This window comes from Physeter macrocephalus, chromosome 20 (assembly GCF_002837175.3).
Source record: "Physeter macrocephalus isolate SW-GA chromosome 20, ASM283717v5, whole genome shotgun sequence".
Lineage (NCBI taxonomy): Eukaryota > Metazoa > Chordata > Mammalia > Artiodactyla > Physeteridae > Physeter > Physeter macrocephalus.
This window is the reverse complement of record NC_041233.1, coordinates 42,763,621-42,782,086: the sequence shown is the minus strand read 5'-3', so window position 1 is coordinate 42,782,086 and position 18,466 is coordinate 42,763,621. Positions and strand designations below refer to the sequence as shown.

At 35.8% G+C, this 18,466-nt stretch overlaps 1 protein-coding gene across 16 annotated transcripts in view; it reads right to left on the bottom strand.

Annotated features, from left to right (window-relative positions):
* The window catches only part of PCDH15 (protocadherin related 15), a 699,366-nt gene that overhangs the window by 550,174 nt on the left and 130,726 nt on the right, over positions 1 to 18,466 (bottom strand). The gene's annotated exons all lie outside the window — the stretch shown is intronic.

The following is an 18,466-nucleotide window of genomic DNA, read 5'->3' as shown; positions in this document are numbered from 1 at the left end:
CCCCAAGTGCTATGAAATTATGAAGTATGGGAGGGATTAAGTTTTTCCTTTTGGAGAGTGTTCTCACATGAATTTCTTGAAGTATATTTGATGTACAATATTACATGTTACAGGTATACAATACAGTGACAATTTTTTAAAGGTTATACTCTTTATAGTTATTATAAAATATTGGCTATATTCCTTGTGTTGTACAACATATCCTTGTAGCTTATTTTATACCTAATAGTTTGCACTTCTTAGTCTCCTAAGCCTATAATGCCCACACCCGCCTTCTTTCTCCCTACTGGTAACCACTAGTTCTCTCTATGTGTGTCTGCTTCTTCATTATATTCACTATTTGGTTGTATTTTTTCAGATTATACATATAAGTGATATCATACAGTATTTGTCTTTCTCTGACTTATTTTATTTATCATAATACCCTACAAGTCCATCCATATTGTTGCAATTGGAAAAAATTTCATTTTTTTGTGTCTTAGTATACCATACACATACTCACGCACACACATATATATACACACACACCACATCTTCTTTATCCATTCATCTGTTGATGGACACTTAGGTTGCTTCCATATCTTAGCAATTGTAAATAATGCTGCTATGAACATTGTGGTGCATGTATCTTTTCGAACTATTATTTTTGTCTTGGATAATTCCCCAGGAATGGAATTCCTGGGTCATATGGTAGTTCTATTTTTAGTTTTTTGAAAAACCTCCATACTGTTTTCCACAGTGGCTGCACCGATTTACATTCCCACCAACAGTACATGAGGGTTCCCTTTTCTTCACATCCTCACCAACACTTGTTATCTGTGTTCTTTCTGGTGATAGCCATTCTGACAGGTATGAGGTGATACCTCATCATTTCCTGGATGATTGATGATGTCGAGCATCTTAACTGTGTGACTGTTGACAATCTGTCTGGCTTCTTTAGAGAAATATCTATTCAGGTCTTCTGCCCATTAAAAAAATTTTTTTTGATGAGTTGTACGAGCTGTTTATATATGTTGGGTAATAACCCCCATCAGTCATATCACTTGCAATGATATGCAAATGATATCAACCTACTGAATAAGAAAATATTCAGTAGGTTGTCTTTTTGTCTATGCTTTCCTTTGCTGTGCAAAAGCTTGTAAGTTTAATTATGTCCCATTTGTTTTTGTCTTTTTTTTTTGCTTTTGTTTCCTTTGCTCTAGGAAGTTTCCAAAAAAATACTGCTGTGATTTATATCAAAGATTGTGCTGCCTATGTTTTCCTCTAGGAGTTTTATAGTATCTGACCTTAAATTTAGGTCTTTAATCCATTTTGAATTTATTTCTGTATATGGTGTTAGAGAATGTTCTAATTTCATTATTTTATGTGTAGCTGTCCAGTTTTCCCAGCACCACTGATTGAAGAGACTGTCTTGCCTCCATTGTATTTTTTTGGCTCCTTTGTCATAGATCATTTGACCATAAGTGTGTGGGTTTATTTCTGGGATCTCTACTCTGTTCTAGTGATCTATGTGTCTCTTTTTGTGCTAATACCATACTGTTTTAATTACTGTAGCTTTGTAGTAGAGTCTGAAGTCAGGGAGTGTAATTCCTCCAGCTCTGTTCTTCTTTCTCAAGATTGTTTTGGGTATTGAGGGTCTTTTGTGTTTCCATACAAATCTTAAAATTATTCTAGTTCTGTGAAAAATGTCATTAGTAATTTGATAGGGATTGCATTGAATCTGTAGATTGCCTTGGGTGGTATGGTCACTTTTTTTTTTTTTTCAGTGCCAATAAGTCTTTATTCATTGTATTTTCCCAGAGAAAACAAGGGAAAGGGAAAAAGGTCAGCATGTGTGTTACAAAATGATACCAAACAGGAAAGGAAGTACCTGGCACAGCAAAATCAACCGTCAAATAAACACTCCCCAGATGCAGTCGCCAAAGCCCAAGTGGTCTCAGCCTCCTGCAGTTCAGGATGAGGGAAAGAACAAACAGGCACCTGCTTTCCTACCTTCCCTCCCTCCCCATAAATTCAAGATTTCACACAAAGCTTTGGTTTCTAGCAGTAAACATGGAGTTATATCCTTCCGTCTCCTATTGAAGTAATCTTGTAGCCACTTTGACATAAGTTTCTTGCACATGCATAAAAGTTCTTGAGTGACTTGGATATACATTCATCTTTCCTTGGATATACATTCATCTTTCCTTTCTTGGTCTCCCAAGCCCACTTTCTACATGGAAGGCCCCCTCGTTGCTTCTCTCTACCCTAGGATTAAAGACTAAAGTAGGTTTTAATCCATCCAAAGACAGCAGTTTGTCTGGCATGAATAGCTGCAAGGAATGGTGTTGATTCAGGAGATTGGGAACAAGAGAGGAGGGTTCTTAACTTCTTCAGGATTTTTGCACAAATCATTTAAGAATTGCAGACACCCCACAAATTAAATGTATAGGTGTATGGTCTAGTTTTTAAAAGGGGGAGAAGGGGGAAATACAGGAGGGGGTAGAAATCTAGTTTTTAGGACAGAAGATCTTGTTCAAAATAGAAAATAGGGGAAAAGGGACACAAAAGAAATATAGTTCAGGACCCTCACTTCAAGAAGAGTGGCCCCCATGCTTATCTTCCAGAGTTTTTTGCCTGGTGCAGAACACTTTGTCAAAGATTCTTTGCCTATTTTTCTCAACATAAAAAAGTTTATAAACAATAAAACCCCAAAAGGACATGGAGAAGAGCAACACATCATATTTACACAAACTAGGCCACCTAGCAATCACCAAATCAATTACTTGTGAAGTCCTACAAAGCCCAGACAAATACAATAATTAGAGCAGGGCAGCAATTTGGGGTGACAAGAAGCCAGGATCAGACACACATCACCAAGTGTGTTCTATTGCATTTGCCCCATTACAACACATTGAGGTAGGTTTGCAGTGATCTCACTGCAAACCTGTAAAACAAAACAAAACAAAAACCTTTTCTCCTTTGGCTACCATGACACTTATCACTGCTGCAGCAGGACAGGACACTGACTTTGGGAACCACAAAGAAGCCACTGCTGATGATCTCTCTGGAAGCCAAGGAGGAAAAGCCCAGAATTGTTAAAAGTTAAGGATTTTGTCCTTGCTTCATATGTCCATCCCTGGGCAGCTCAAGATGGGTACAGAGGCATCATTCTTAAAACCTATTCTTACCAGCTCACATTTTTTACAAAAAGCACCCACATACACCCTGTTGTGCATGGTAGGCCTAGCCCAATCCAGTGAAGGATCTGGTATATAAAGTGAGTCCTGTGCCCTGGAATTGGAGGTCTGGAACAGGAATCCTTTATCACACATACAGATGACCTTCACCTAACTTTGGCTTCCCCTCTCTGCACCATTTTTTTTTTTCACTCTTTCAAAGTTGATTTTATTGCAGCCAAAACAGTGGAATTAACTGTACATAATAAACTATTATATATATACACACATATACACACATATGTATAATATACACACACATTTTAAGTTATAGGGAATAAAGTTTATTTTGGAAGAGAGTGTTAAACAAAAAGTTGCATACATAAGTAGCATAACTCAGCATCCTTAATTTGGTATAAGTGTGACACATTTTGTTGCTTTCCTGTGTTCTGCTAAATCACCATAACCTAAACTGCTTTATAAAATTGATACACTGAAATTTAATTTTACTGTTTTTGCTTATGCTCTGATTCCAAACAAAACTCTCCTAACCTCTCTGCACCACCTTTTCCTGTTCAGATCAATTTCCAATCTTTCAGTAGGAGACCAAGTCATGGGCGACCCAGTTCAAATGTAGTCTCCCATGAAACACTGAAGAGGGAAGGGTTTCAAGAGGACACTATGGCAGAAAATTCACCTCTAATTGACAAAATTGAGGTAGCTCAATAGACTACACACTCCAAATAGTTGTTCTCTCTGGTGATACAGCAATGAAAGGAATTCCTGCTATGCAGACCTGGAGCTGCTGCCAACTTATCCCTGAGATTGTTCACGTACCTGAGAACACAGTTCAGGAATGAGGGCCTTAGATTAAAATATACAAAAATACAAAATCAGAATATTATGGGGAAAAAAGGTTGAAATGCACAAGATATGTCATTCGCCCACAGCTAGTGCAATTGACATCCTGGAGAAAGTGGGAACCAAGGTAGAGTCACCCAAGGGAGCAAATAAATCAAATTGTATTGGCCCAAAATGGGGTGGGAGTGAGCTTAGAAGCAGCAGGTCTGCAGCCATTCCCTCAATCACCCCTTTTGCCCAGCATCACAACCCACTGCTTGGGACAGTTCTTAGCACCTTATCCCAAGAGGGGGTTATGAAGGGACAAGATGTGGAAAACCCTTCCTTACTCCTGAGATATTCCATCCCACAAAATACAGTAGCTTATAGGTTGGGTCCATCAATCTGATCTCATGCTTAATCTCTTCACTCTGCCATGGGACATATTATTCCATATCCTTCTTTAAGAGTAAAACAACTTCCCTATCCAGCCCACTTCCAAAGCTGGAGATTCTGGGGATGGGGCGGGTGGGGCAGGGGGACTCAGATAAAGCATGTAGGGAGGGGTTCCATCCAAAGCCTCATGTGCATTTGAATAGGACATGATTGGAGTCCCTTTTCCTTCCCCTGACCAAGAGGGAAGAGGGGGCGATGCTGTGGACCCTGGCCTGAGGTACATGGCAGTGCCAGCTGCCCCCTACCCACCCTGTCCCCACTTTCTCCACTCTGATGATTGATGCCTGCTTCTCAAAACTTCCTAATCACAATAGGCTAGCTCCCACCCACCGTGGCTCAATTCGGGTCCTTGGAGCATGGCAGGGCTATGGATCTCTTCTTCCTCCTCCCAAAAGGAGGCTCATAAATGGATGTTAAATTTTGTCAAAAGCTTTTTCTGCATCTATTGAGATGATCCTATGGTTATTCTTCAATATCACACTGACTAACTTGCAGATGCTGAACCCTCCTTTATCCCTGGAATAAATTCCACTTGATCATGGTATATGATCCTTTTAATGTATTGTTGGATTCAGTTTTATTTTTTGTTGAGGATTTTTGTATCTGGATTCATCAGTGATACTGGCCTGCAATTTTCCTTTTTTTGTGTGCTGTCAGGGCAATGCTGGCCCCATAGAATGAGTTCAGGAGTGTTCCTTCCTCTGTAATTCTTTAGAATAGTTTGAGAAGGATAGGTATAAACTCTTCTCTAAATGTTTTGGAGAATTTGCCCATGAAGTCATCTGGTCCTGGACTTCTGTTTGTTGGAGTTTTTAAATTACTGATTCAATTTCATTACTGTAAATTGGTCTGTTGATATTTTCTGTTCCTGGTTCAGTCTTGGGAGAGTATACATTTCTAGGAATTTGTCCATTTCGTTCAGGTTGTCCATTTTATTGGCATATAGTTGTTTGCAGTAGTGTCTCATGATCTTTTGTATTTCTGTAGTGTTGGTTGTAACTTCTTTTTCATTTCTGATCTTATTGATTTGGGCCCTTTCCCTTCTTTTCTTGGTGAGTCTGGCTAAAATTTATCAATTTTGTTAATCTTTTCAAAGAACTAGCTTTTTGTTTCATTGATTTTTTTCTACTTAGTCTCTGTTGCACATATTTCTGTTCTCATCGTTCACTTCTTTCCTTCTAACTGTGGGTTTTGTTTATTTCTTTAGTTCCTTTAGGTATAAGGGTAGATGGTTTGAGGTTTTTCTTGTTTCCTGAGGTATGCTTGTATTGCCATAAACTTCCGTCTTAGAACTGCTTTTGCTGCATCTCACAGGTTTTGGATCATTGTGTTTTTTGTTTTCATTTGTCTCTAGGTAATTTTTGATTTTCTCTTTGATTTCTTCAGTGATCTATTGGTTGTTTAGTAGCATACTGTTTAGCTTCCATGTGTTTGTGTTTTTTACAATTTTTTTTTATTATAGTTGATTTCTAGTCTTATAGTATTGTGGTAGGAAAACATGCTTGATATGATTTCAATTTTCTTAAATTTACTGAGGTTTGTTTTGTGGCCTAGCATGTGATCCACCCTGCAGAATGTCCCATGTGCACTTAAAGAATCTGTATTCCGCTGTTTTCAGGTAGAATGCTCTCCGTGTATATCAATTAAGTCCATCTGATCTAAAGTGTAATTTAAGGTCAGTGTTTCCTTATTGATTTTCTATCTGGATAATCTATTCATTGATGTAAGTGGGGTGTTAAAGTCTCCTATTATTGTGTTATTGTTGATTTCTCCTTTTATGTCTGTTAATATTTGCCTTATGTATTGAGGTGCTCCTATGTTGGGTGCATATGTATTTATAATTGTTATACATTTTTGGATTGATCACTTGGGCATTATGCAGTATCCTGTAACAGTTTGCTTTCAAGTCTACTTTGTCTGATAAGTATTGCTGTTCCAGCTTTCTTCTGATTTCCATTTGCATGGAGTAATTATTCTCAACCCCTCACTTTCAGTCTCTGTGTGTCTTTAGATCTGAAGTGAGTCTCTAATAGGCAGCATATATATAGGTCTTATTTTTGTATCCCTTCAGCCACTCTGTCTTCTGATTGGAGCATTCAGTCCATTTACATTTAAGGTAATTATTGATATGTATGTTCTTATTGCCATTTTGTTAATTGTTTTAGTAGGCCTTTTTTTTTCTCTTTTGTTTTTTTCTCGTGATTTGATGTCTATCTTTAGTGTTGTGTTTTTTTTATTTATTTTATTGTGTTGTGTGTATATTTTATTTTGTTGTGTGTATATGTATATCAATATTTTGGGTTTGTGGTTACCATCAGGTTTTTACATAGCAGTCTATGTATATATAGACTGTACACACACACACAAAACTTAAGTTGCTGATCTCTTAATTTCAGATGTATTAAAAAAAACAACCTGTGTCTGCACTCTCCTCACCTCCATGATTACTGTTTTTGATATCATATTTTACATCTAATTATTTTGTGAGTCCCTTGACCACTGATTGTGGATATAGATTTTAGTTTTGTCTTTTAACCTTCCTACTAGCTTTGTGTGAGGATGATTTCCTATCTTTACTGTGTGTTTACCTCTACTGGTGAGGTTTTTCATTGTATAATTCTTATTTCTAGTTTTGGCCTTTTCTTTTTTGCCTAGAGAAGTTCCTTTAACATTTGTTGTAAAACTAGTTTGGTGGTGCTGAATTCTCTTGGATTTTGTTTGTCTGTAAAGCTTTTGATCTCTCCATTGAATCTGAATGAGAGCCTTGCTGGGTAGAGTATTCTTAGTTTTAGGCTTTTTCTCTTTCATCAGTTTAAATATATGATGTCACTCTGTTCTGGCCTGCAAAGTTTCTGTTGAAAAATCGGCTGATAGCCTTATGGGAATTCACTTGTATGTTATTTGCTTTTGTCTTGCTGCTTTTAACATTTTCTCTGTAATTAAATGACAAAAATTACAATATGTCGTTTTGTATTTTTTTCTTTGGGTTAATCCCGTATGGGACTGTCTGTGCTGCCTGGATTTGGGTAACTGTTTCATTTCCCAGGTTAGGGAATTTTTCAGCTCTTTTGTCTTCACATATGTTCTCAGTGCCTTTCTCTCTCTTCTACCTCTGGTACCCCTATTATGAGATTGTTAGTGCACTTGATGTTGTCCCAGAAGTTTCTTAATAGTTTCTTAAACTGTCCTCATGTTTTTTATTTTTTCCTTTTTCTGTTCAGTGTTAGTTATCTCCACTGCTGTCTTCCAGCTCACTGATCCATTCCTTTGTATCAGTCTACTATTGATTCCTTCTAGTATATTTTTCACTTCAGTTATTCTACATCTGTTTGGTGGTTCTATATGTTTTCTTTCTGTTGAAAACATCTAACTTCTCACTCTGCATCCATTCTTCTGAGCTCTTTGATTTTTGATCATCTTTATGATAGTTACCTTGAACTCTTTCTCAGCTAGATTGCCTAACTCTGCTTCACTTAGTTGTTTTTCTGAGGCTTTATCTTGTTACTTCATTTGAAACATGTTCCTCTGCTGCCTTGTTTTGCCTAAGTTGGTGTTAGTATTTCTTGATATCTGGTAGGTTTCCTGACCTTGAACTAGTGGCCTTCTCTAGCAGACATCCTATGCATCACAGCAGCACACTCCCCTCTTGTCAACTGAGCTATCTGGGGTTTCCCTCATGAGGGCTGCATGGATCCTTTCTTGTGGCAGGCTGACTATGTGGGTGGTCTGGTAGGCCTGACTGGCTCCTAGTCTGGTTGGCTGTGAGACCCAACAGTCAGGACTCTTCTGGAGGCTGCTGGTTTGTGGGGCTTAGTCACAAGGCAGCTGACTACAGAACCCCAGGGGGCTCCAGGGCTGGCTTACTGGTGAGGAGAGTCAGGGTTGCCAGCCCACTAGTGAGTGAAGCCGTGTCCTGGGGTTAGTGTCTGACTACTGGCAGGCAAAGCCAACCTGGAGTCTGGCTGCAGGGTCAGATGAATTTTAAAGCTAACAATAGATTCTAATCACATCTTTAAGAAGCTATATCATGATAAATATTATCTTGAATATATAGAAGAACTAATACTTGCTAATCAATCTCAGTGAGTGAAAACTCAGAGGTCTACGTCATTTTTCTAATTCCAGGTGGACCTCTGCTATTGTTTTTAATCTTTAAAGTAAACTATTTTAAATGAGAAATTCCTTTCGAGGTTTTTTGTTCTTTAAATTTCTCTTCACCAGTAAGACAGAGTTTCCATAATATGCTTTTAAGGCTGATTACTAAAACTTTAAGAGATCTATTAGAATATAGAGTACTTTTCCTTCACTGGTAGATATGCAAGGATTCAGGAAGCCTATCATAGCCTAAATATCTTAAAACATTTCTTCAAAATATGGCACATTTCTGGTATTGTGTGTGAGTATGTGCACAAGTGACATTGGTAGGTTATGTATATATATCCCTTTTCTGTATATATCGTATGTTGCTATCCTACAAAGATGGCATTTAAATTTAATCTTATTTTACTGAAGAAATGGGTTATCAAAAATCAGTTATTTCTGGAATTAAAATTTCTATTTTAAATAACTGGAAATGTAAAATTGCAAATGGAGATTATTTTTCCCATTTAATGAATGCAAACTCACATGACAATTTGATGAATTTTAAATAGCTTGGAATTTCTTATTTCTAGTTTCTTAGAGAAACTACAAAAGGCTAATAGACCTAAAAACTGAGAAATAACATTTTTCTAAAGTTAGACAGTAGTTTTACATAGATACCTTGATATCATATCAAATCATTAGGTTGATATTTTCAGATAGTCAAAATTATAACACATCCTGCCTGTCCTAAAGATTAAGATTAAAAAGCACGTTATTCAGCATTTTCACCAAAACATGCTCCTATAAAGATGATAATGTTATTAAGCAAAGTGAACCGTTTTACAAATATTTTTCTGAAATGTGACTCCACTAGCACTGAATCTTCCCTTTTATATTAATGGTGTTTTGAAGACAATGTAATATAACAAAGATCTCTGGTTATAATTTTGATGGTACCACACGATCAAACTTTCAGACACTCAGTATTTATGTAACTATCATATTCACGATTACCTTTGGAATGGTTGCAGTAATCCTCTATTATGTGTTAAATGAGGGAGTGATACCACCAAGCTAAACTGAGCAAATTAATGTATTTTCTGATTTTTTTTTTAGCAGGCAGATTTTTTTAAAGGGTAAAATTTTCTGAGATTATAAATACATACACACCCAGTTGCCTATTCAAATTTTGAAGTATCTAAACTAAGATATCAAGTGAGGGACAGGAAGGAGAACTATCCTTAGTGAACTGTAGTTTGCTAGATGAAATCACTATCAACTGATTTGTTGGCAAACCAAAAAAATTCTGAATAGTTTACATATATCAATCAACATCCGTCTTCTCTGCTTCAGCCACATTTGTTATCACTCATTTTCTTCAGCCAATTTTTTTGCTGTACCTTAAACTGACCAACGGTATTTTTCCTTGTAGCCTTTGAATTTTAATTTTCCTGTCTGAAATGTAAATTTCCCGGCTAAATGCATGGCTCACATCTTCAGTCAGTTTTGGTCAGGGCTCTGCTCAAATGTGGTCTCCTTAGACAGACACCCGAAATAGCACCACTGCCTCCCCACTTGCCTATCACTCCCTGTTGTCTTGGTCTGCTTTATTTTTTTCCCTAGTGGTCCTGCTTCTGCCACCAGGAGGGCATTGGTTTTTCTTTTTTTCTAGTTTTTCTAGTATACCTTAATTGGTAGCTATTCCTTTCCTACTCACAACCATTTTAAGAAGCAACCCTCTCAACTACACACAGGTCTGACAATTCAAATCACAGTTTTGTAGACTTGTAAATTTTTGGAGGCAGACAAACGAGGAAAATATACCAGCAAAAGCAAGAACAGGTAAAAGGAGATTGTTTAATGCTCTTATAATGAAAAGAACCTTGTTTCTGAGGGGTCCTGAGTTAATAAAGAGTTCTGTGCTAAGCAGCCAGAACTTGAGACTTGAATTAAGAATTACTGTTAGACAAAACTCAGAATCTAGAAAACAAAAATGAGGACTGATACTAAACAAACAAACAAAAAAACCACACAAACAAAAAAACCTTGCCTGTGGTCATCAGTGGCAAGTGGTTTGGGTAGGTTAAAAGGAACACTACAATATATCTCCATATTCTACCTGAGTAAACCCATTTGTATTTTAACCAAGCTGAATGTACTTTAATGGTATGTAGCTATGACAATTCCACAAAACTTTTATTATTGAGTACAGTTAAGATATTCATTTTTATTCTAAGGAATAAATATATACTATTTACTGAAATTGTACCATCTGATATGAATACAAAATCTAGCTTTAGTGCATCCTTCAGTTTTATGAAGTAGCGATAGATGAAGGGATACCAAGTACTTTCATATTTGTTAATCCATATGGCACACTTAAGCATATTTAGTTGAATTACATTAGCAATTCCAGGTGGAAATATGTGGCATTTGAACCTTTGTTTTGAAAACTGCTGTAGGAGGTATTTTAAGTCCAAGAACAGTTTCAAATCATCTGAAGGTTATGGTTCTCATCCAGGGATTGCTGAGAACATTTACACTGTTGATTACTATAGTCAAAAGTGACAGTAGTGGTCCATTTCAGAGTTCCATTTCAGATTTCCAGTGTCCTAACAGAAAAGTCATACCTTTGTTGCCTGACAACAAAGATCAATAATCTAGCAGCCAATATTTGATCATGAGGAACAGAAGTGAAAAACCACTCATGATAAACAGGAATTGGGGAAAGAGTCATTGGGGACAGGGTAATAGTGGAATCTAAGATCATGCATAAGAAAGAGCAGTTGTAGACAGAATCTCCAGGAGCTTGATGATAAAACAAGCAATTGAACTTTGGTGCTTCTCCCATCCCTGAGTTCCTAAAGTTCCATCAGACTCACTCCTCAACTAAACTCAAATTATACAATGTAAGTGTAAGCAGTGTGTTGGATATGCAAAGAAAGCTCAAAGCAAAGTCCCTTCATGCACTTCCCAAAACAATGTCATCTTATGGATGTCCTTTCCACCATGCACTTCTCTTATCTTTGTTGCCTAAATTAGGAGTCAAAATATTGGTGGCTTGCAGGCTACAGGAGCCACACAGATGTATTTTGTTTGGCTAATAAAAGGAATCACAATTTAAATTAGAATGACTTATCTTTAATACACAGAATTTCCTATTCTGAAAAAAAAAATTGAAGGTTTCTTTCTACGTGGTTACGAGTAGAGAGAACCTAATAGGTCTTCATTTCTTGCAGCACACAGGCCCATTCTTATCGCCCACCAAGGCCCATGGTCCATCTTCCAATAGTCTATACAGATGAAACCAATACTAGCTTCAATTGTCTGCCCTAGTGACAGGATTTAGATACTCTCTCTACAGAAAAATGGTTCATTATAACAGCATCACTTGGCATTAAGTGTGTGTATGTGTGGCATAATTTAATTCTATATTATTCAGATTTATTTCTATTAGACATGAGATTAAAATAAAGGATTTAAAGAAAAAGGAAAAATAGAATAGAATGTTCTTTTCTTAAGTATGTTTTTCATTTCCTTAGAAGCCAAGTGTTACTTTGCACAACTTAATCTTTTCATCATCATTAACATTAGCATTCTGAAACTTAAACAGTAAATGAGAGCCACTATCTTGAACAGAGTTGTTTTCCTTGTATAAAACACCCTAGCTTGCTGCCCTTTTTGACTTCTGTCTGCTTTGTATAATTTTTGACTTCTGTCTGCTTTGTGTACTTCTCCTGTCCATTATTTTATGATCATTTCACTAGATCCAGTAATACCATTGTATATTAGGTGCTATAGAGTAAACAAATGAGAAAAGGAATATCAAAAATGAAATATGATTAAATGTCAATATAATTTTAGATAACTTGAGATAAATAACAACCTATTTCCCTAATGCTTAGAAAGTTTTCAATTTACTTATTTTACAGTTATATATTCAGAAGTTTGCAGCTGCTGACCTTTCATAAAATAATACTTTGGCACAAATGAAAAGAAGCGAATGCATCATTGCATATGTAGCTGCAGCAGTAATGAGCAGAGCCAAATTGTTTTCTACTAGGACAATTGTCTTAGTCACTGTAATAAGAGGATTAAAATACATGAGGAATTGGACATGATTTTTTTACATCAACTTAGGTCTAATATTGACAAGTGTATTTTGGATAGTTTCATTTAACTTCTTCCAAACTTACAAAAAATTATATTTCCTCATCAATGTGTATGCCTTTCACTAGAAAGAACTCAGAATGACTTAATGATGACTGGGAAAAGTAAAGAATAGAATAGCAAAGAAATTTGTAATTATGATTTTGGGGCTATGTAACATCCACAGCAATCTAGCCAGAAGACCCCTAATGTCTTATAAAAATATTTTGGCAGTTAAGAATCAAGTTTGGATGTTATAAAATTATACAACAATGGGAATATATTTTTCCCTATTTATCCAGAAAAACAAAACTCTCATATTGCACTGAAGGTCATTTGCTTGATGTCAATGCGGATGATCTTGTATAACACAAACAAAGTTTTAGTCTTGATAGTTCAAAAGCTTGTACAGTCATCTATTAATCTACCTTCATCTGTATAGAACTTCTATTGTTAGAATTGCTGTGTTTCATAAGGCTTTATGCAGCGGACTATACATTTATTTTTTAAAAATTGTTTCAAATAGAATTCTAGGATTTGTTGATGAAAACCACAAGAGAGACAAACACTATTTACCTTAGTGATAAGGCAACAATGCAGAATAGAGGTAGGATAAAAGTGCCTTAGAAAGTAACTGTTTAAAACCAAATCCTTAGAACTATCCCTCCCATAAGACATATATACTAGATCCCTCTCTCACTTTTATTTTCATGAGTAAAGCTCTATACAAATTTTCAAAAGCTTAATATCTAAGAACATGTTCTATACTTCAGGTTTCATTTAATATGTAAATTATGTTGGCAACACTTTGTTATATGTCATATTTGAAATAAGCAGAATCGTTATCATAGAAGTGAGAGAGAATTAAATCCAGATCTTAAGCTGTATCTTTGTCCTGACACATTGAAAGAAACGTGGCTTAAGAATAGGCCCAGATAAGGATTTCTATCTTTAATAACATTTCTCCCAAACATTTACATGAGCTGAGGACTCTGTCTATGGCAACTATATTGAAACATTTTTCCACCTACTATATAATCTCTAGCACCTTTAACCTCTTGGTGGCATCTTCAACCACTTTCAGGTTACCCCAATAGGACATTGTCATCCAGTCTGCCTGATAACTTGCCATCTTGGTTTCTGTTTCCTCTCTTCTCAGTATCTTGTGCAGTCTCTCATCTGGGGTTCTAGTCATCTTCTACTATGAGGTATTCTACAGAGTTTATTCTTATTCCACTATAGTTGTTCTTGCAAAAATTTTCTGCCAGTTTAGACCTAGCTCTCTTTAGAGAATGAAAGAGAAGAATGAAGATAAATAGGCAAAAAGGGAGGGTTCTGAACCCTTGGATGTAAAAAAACAAAAAAACACAAAAAACACATTATACTTTTTATTTTTTTTTTACACTTTGTTTAAACGTTGGGAATATTCATAAAGAAACATTGGTTATTTAAGACTTTTCTTTCCATGAGTGCAAGACCTGTTTTACTAGGAGTATGTGCAACTCTACTTGCAACCCTTTGGAGGTGTGTAAGGCAGAGTTTGGTGAACTCCCTTGCTGTAAATCTAAGATATGTAATTGGCAACTATAAGGAAAGAAGAACATCAACATAAAACTTTAATCTTCTACTCTTCCAAGCTTAGTGATTTTTGACAACGGAAGGAAAAGGATGATGACAAGCAACTTGCAAATGCCCCTCAACAACATAATTGTTTCTAATGAAGAATCAACTTCCTTTCGCTCCCCTAGCTCCATGTTTGGGCCAGAGAAACCCCACAGAAGGAGTGACCAACTGAATTCATTGTTCCTTTCTATAACCTCCTCTACCTCCCTGGAAGTACAGGAGGGTCTGTAATGCTCAACCCAGTTCACACCTGTGCCATGTGCCCTGACCAGGACACATTCTCATTGAATCAGCTGTGGCATCCTCTGTTGGCAGCTCCTTTCATAATGTGAAGACACTCCATCATCTTTCATTTCTCGAATTTGTTGTGAGCCCACAATATCTTAACTGGAAATCCATAAAGAACATTTAGGATGAGCCTCCTAATCTCTCACCTACATAGTGATATCCTTTTGCCTCTGAGTCTGTTTATTTTTGTACAATTATGGTGTTATGTTCAAACCATGACTTCAAATCATTTTCTTGTCCCCTTGACTCAGCACTGCCTATGTATTTAACCAGTTTTTAAGAATTAGTCTGAACCAGTTGTTCCAAAGTCTTTTTGAATGCCATTCCATAGTTGTTGTAAAGCAGCCAGGACCCTGACTTGGCTGGCACCCAGAGGCAAGCTTTAAATAGTTCCAGTGTAACTGTTCCTGACCTCACTCCTTCTAGTAAGGACTCAATGCCATTAGGCAACTCTGAGTCCAGTGAATCTAAAAACGTATTTCCAGAAATATTTTTTTAAAACTTAGTTTTTTTAGAGCAGTGTTTTAAGTTCACAGTGAAAAGGATAGGGAGATAGAGTTTTTCCATATACCCCTTGGCCCCCTTCCCCCCGACATGCTTAGCCTTCCCCATTATCAACATCATTCACTAGAATGGTACATTTTTTTTTTTAACCAAGGATGAACCTACACTGACACATCATAATCAGCCAAAGTCCACAGTTTACCTTAGGTTTCCTTTTGGTGTTGTACATTCTATTGGTTTGGACAAATGTATTATGACATATATCCATCCTTAGAATATCATGCAGAGTGTTTTCACTGCCCTAAAAATCCTCTTTGCTCTGCCTGTCTTTCCCCCACTCACCCCTGGAAACTACTGATATTTTTATTTTTCCCATATTTTTATCTTTTCCAGAAGGTCATAGTTGAAATCGTACAGTACATGTTTCCTTCAGATTGGCTTCTTTCACTTAGTAAAATGCACCTAAGTCTCCTCCATGTCTTTTCATGGTTTGATAGCTCATTTGTTTTTAGTCTGTATTTGTCTGGATGTACATAGTTTACTTGTCTATTCACTTACTAAAGACATCTTGCTTGCTTCTAAGTTTGGACAATTATGAATTAAGCTGCTATAAATGTCCATGTGCAGGTTTTTGTGTATACATAAGCTTTTCTGGAAAATATTTTTAGATATTTTTAAATAATCTAAGTCTGTTTCTTGGTACACATTCTCCTCTCTAGATGCAAATACTCATTAAACATTTTCTACATACTAGTTCTAGAGCTTTCTGATGGTGGTCAGGAACCAATGCGATTCTCTCAATGGGTTGACTTTGTGTTCTTACAACGTAAGCTTGATTTTCTGGTAGTTGTGATGAAAATAAACTCCTGGTTCAGATTGAGGGTGATATAATGAATCTGTTATCAATATACTACTGAGGACAAGGACCAAGGAGAGGAACAATCTAACAGGTCCCAGGGTGAGAAAGAAGTTTATGAATCTCTACCTGTTAAATTTTTAATTCTTTAAAACATATACAGATGTGCAAAGTAATTTAGCATATATATTCATAAAAAGGAAATATTTCCATCCCACAGAATATAAAAATCTTGAAATATGCAGATGCATGTGACAAATAATGCACATTCTATGAATGTACCTTAGTGACTTATATAAGAAAATTAAGTATATATTTTAAAATACCTGAGTTAAAAAAAAATACCCGCGTTATTTAAAAGCTATACTATAGTAGTATAGTAGAGGATGTATTTGGCAATGGAGATTGTTCAGCTGTAGACATCAATAAAGTAAGCCAAAGCAAGTTGACACCCAAACTTACTAGTTTGGCTTAATAAAGGATTTGCTATGCCTTACTTTTAAGAAGCCCCAGAACATTTAAAAATAGGTGCTTATTTTTCTGGTAAAATAGGATACCCACATGTTTTGTTACTATCAATTAAAAAGATGCAAGGAAAAAGAAACCAAGAGTTTAAGAGCCAGACTAGAATTAACTGTCCTATTGGGAAGTTTCTTAGATTGCCTAAAGAAAAACATGAAAACACTTTCATGGATTGTTTCCTTTAGACTTTTAAGGCAAGAATGATTGCACACTACATTGTAATATCTGGCAGAGGTTCATTTGATCACCATATTTTTAGAAATTTAATGTGAAAGAGAAATGTAAAACCTTTAATCTCTAGATTGGTATTTATACTCCTTATGATGACACTCAAATAACTTTGGCAGCATTCTGAGTAGTTGGCAGTTTCTACAAAATATGCCAATTAAAGAGCACAGCAACTACATCATGTCACAGTCTTCTAAAATATAAATATTGAACTTTCACCACATGCCATCATGCAGAACTGCTATGACAACAACTTTGTAGACTTCCTGAGCTCCTTTAATAAGTGGGATCTAATCAACACAAGGAAAGGTAAAATATCATTACTGTGGCTATAATTATCTGGTTGGCAAAATAAGCTCTGTATAGAGTTACATGTTAAAACAACTATTTAGTAAAATTAAATGCTTTAGTTCAGCTCAGCTTATATGTTCAAGGGAATTGGTGAAGAATGAGAAAATATAGATTGGTTTTCTATCACGTTTATTTTTTTGTCTCTGGTTAAAAAGCAAACTTTTTATTGTAGGACATTTAGAAAACAGATTTGTTGACAGGAAAGTAGTTAATGATAAACCATAATCTTACATGTGAGATGAAATTTTTCTGGTATAGTATTTTTATATATTTTTTTCTTTTCTGCAGATACATATAGGACTTATTTCTAATTTATTTAAATGCATCCTAATAACTCATTATCTTCATATCTTTCAAGCTCAATAGGGACTTTTTAAAAATAAACCTGTGTAATTTTTATAATATTTCTATAATTTAGTATAGACACTTAAATTTGTTTAAACAAAGGCCAGCAGTGTTGTGGACATTTTTGGCTGATTCCAAAGGAAGCGAAAAATGTTCAAGAATAAAAATTTATGCCAATTCTTCTAAGAAGTAAAAGAAATGTTTCTAGTACAGCATAATAAATACTGATACATGATAAAGTGAACCAACACAGGTATTATGTGTACTATAGAAATTTTCAAAATACACGTAGATTGAATTTCAGGGAAAAGTCACTTTCCAGTAAACCACTTGACATTCTTTTTTAAAAAGACATCAATCTGGCAAAACAGTGTTGAACCTAGAGAGAAAGTAGAAATCAAACCCAGTGGAAAGTCTGTTACAGAATTAGTAGACAAAATGAGCCACAGAACATTCTCATATTTAGAATAGTTTGAAATAGAAACCAAGACTCAAGGGATTTCCACTTTACTGTTACCTAATAGAGGAGGAGAATCTCTAAATATCTGTAAAGTTTAGAAAGAGTAGGAGAGTGTTAGGGAACAAAAGTGCTAATTTTTTGTTAAGGAAAATTAAATTTTTGAAGATTGTAATGTAAATTAGGAATTAGTTATTAATTATGGCAGACAGAGACTGAGTGAAAATTCAGATTTCCTCCTCTGCTCTAGACCTTTTGTCAGTTTTCTGTTCCCAAGCATTTTGTTTTCCTAGTAACTATTCTTTTTTTCTTTTTAAGATTTTTTTTTTGATGTGGACCATTTTAAAAGTCCTTATTGAATTTCTTACAATATTGCTTCCATTTTATGCTTTTGGGTTTTTTTGGCCACAAGGCATGTGGGATCTTGGCTCCGTGACCGGGGATCAAACCTGCACCCCCTGCATTGGAAGGCAAAGTCTTAACCACTGGACCACCAGGGAAGTCCCCCTAGTAACTATTTTTAAATCACCATGTCTAATAGATTATGGATCTTAATCCTTACCAGATTGTAGCAAATTTAAATTAGCAGTGCAGAGCTTACCTTGT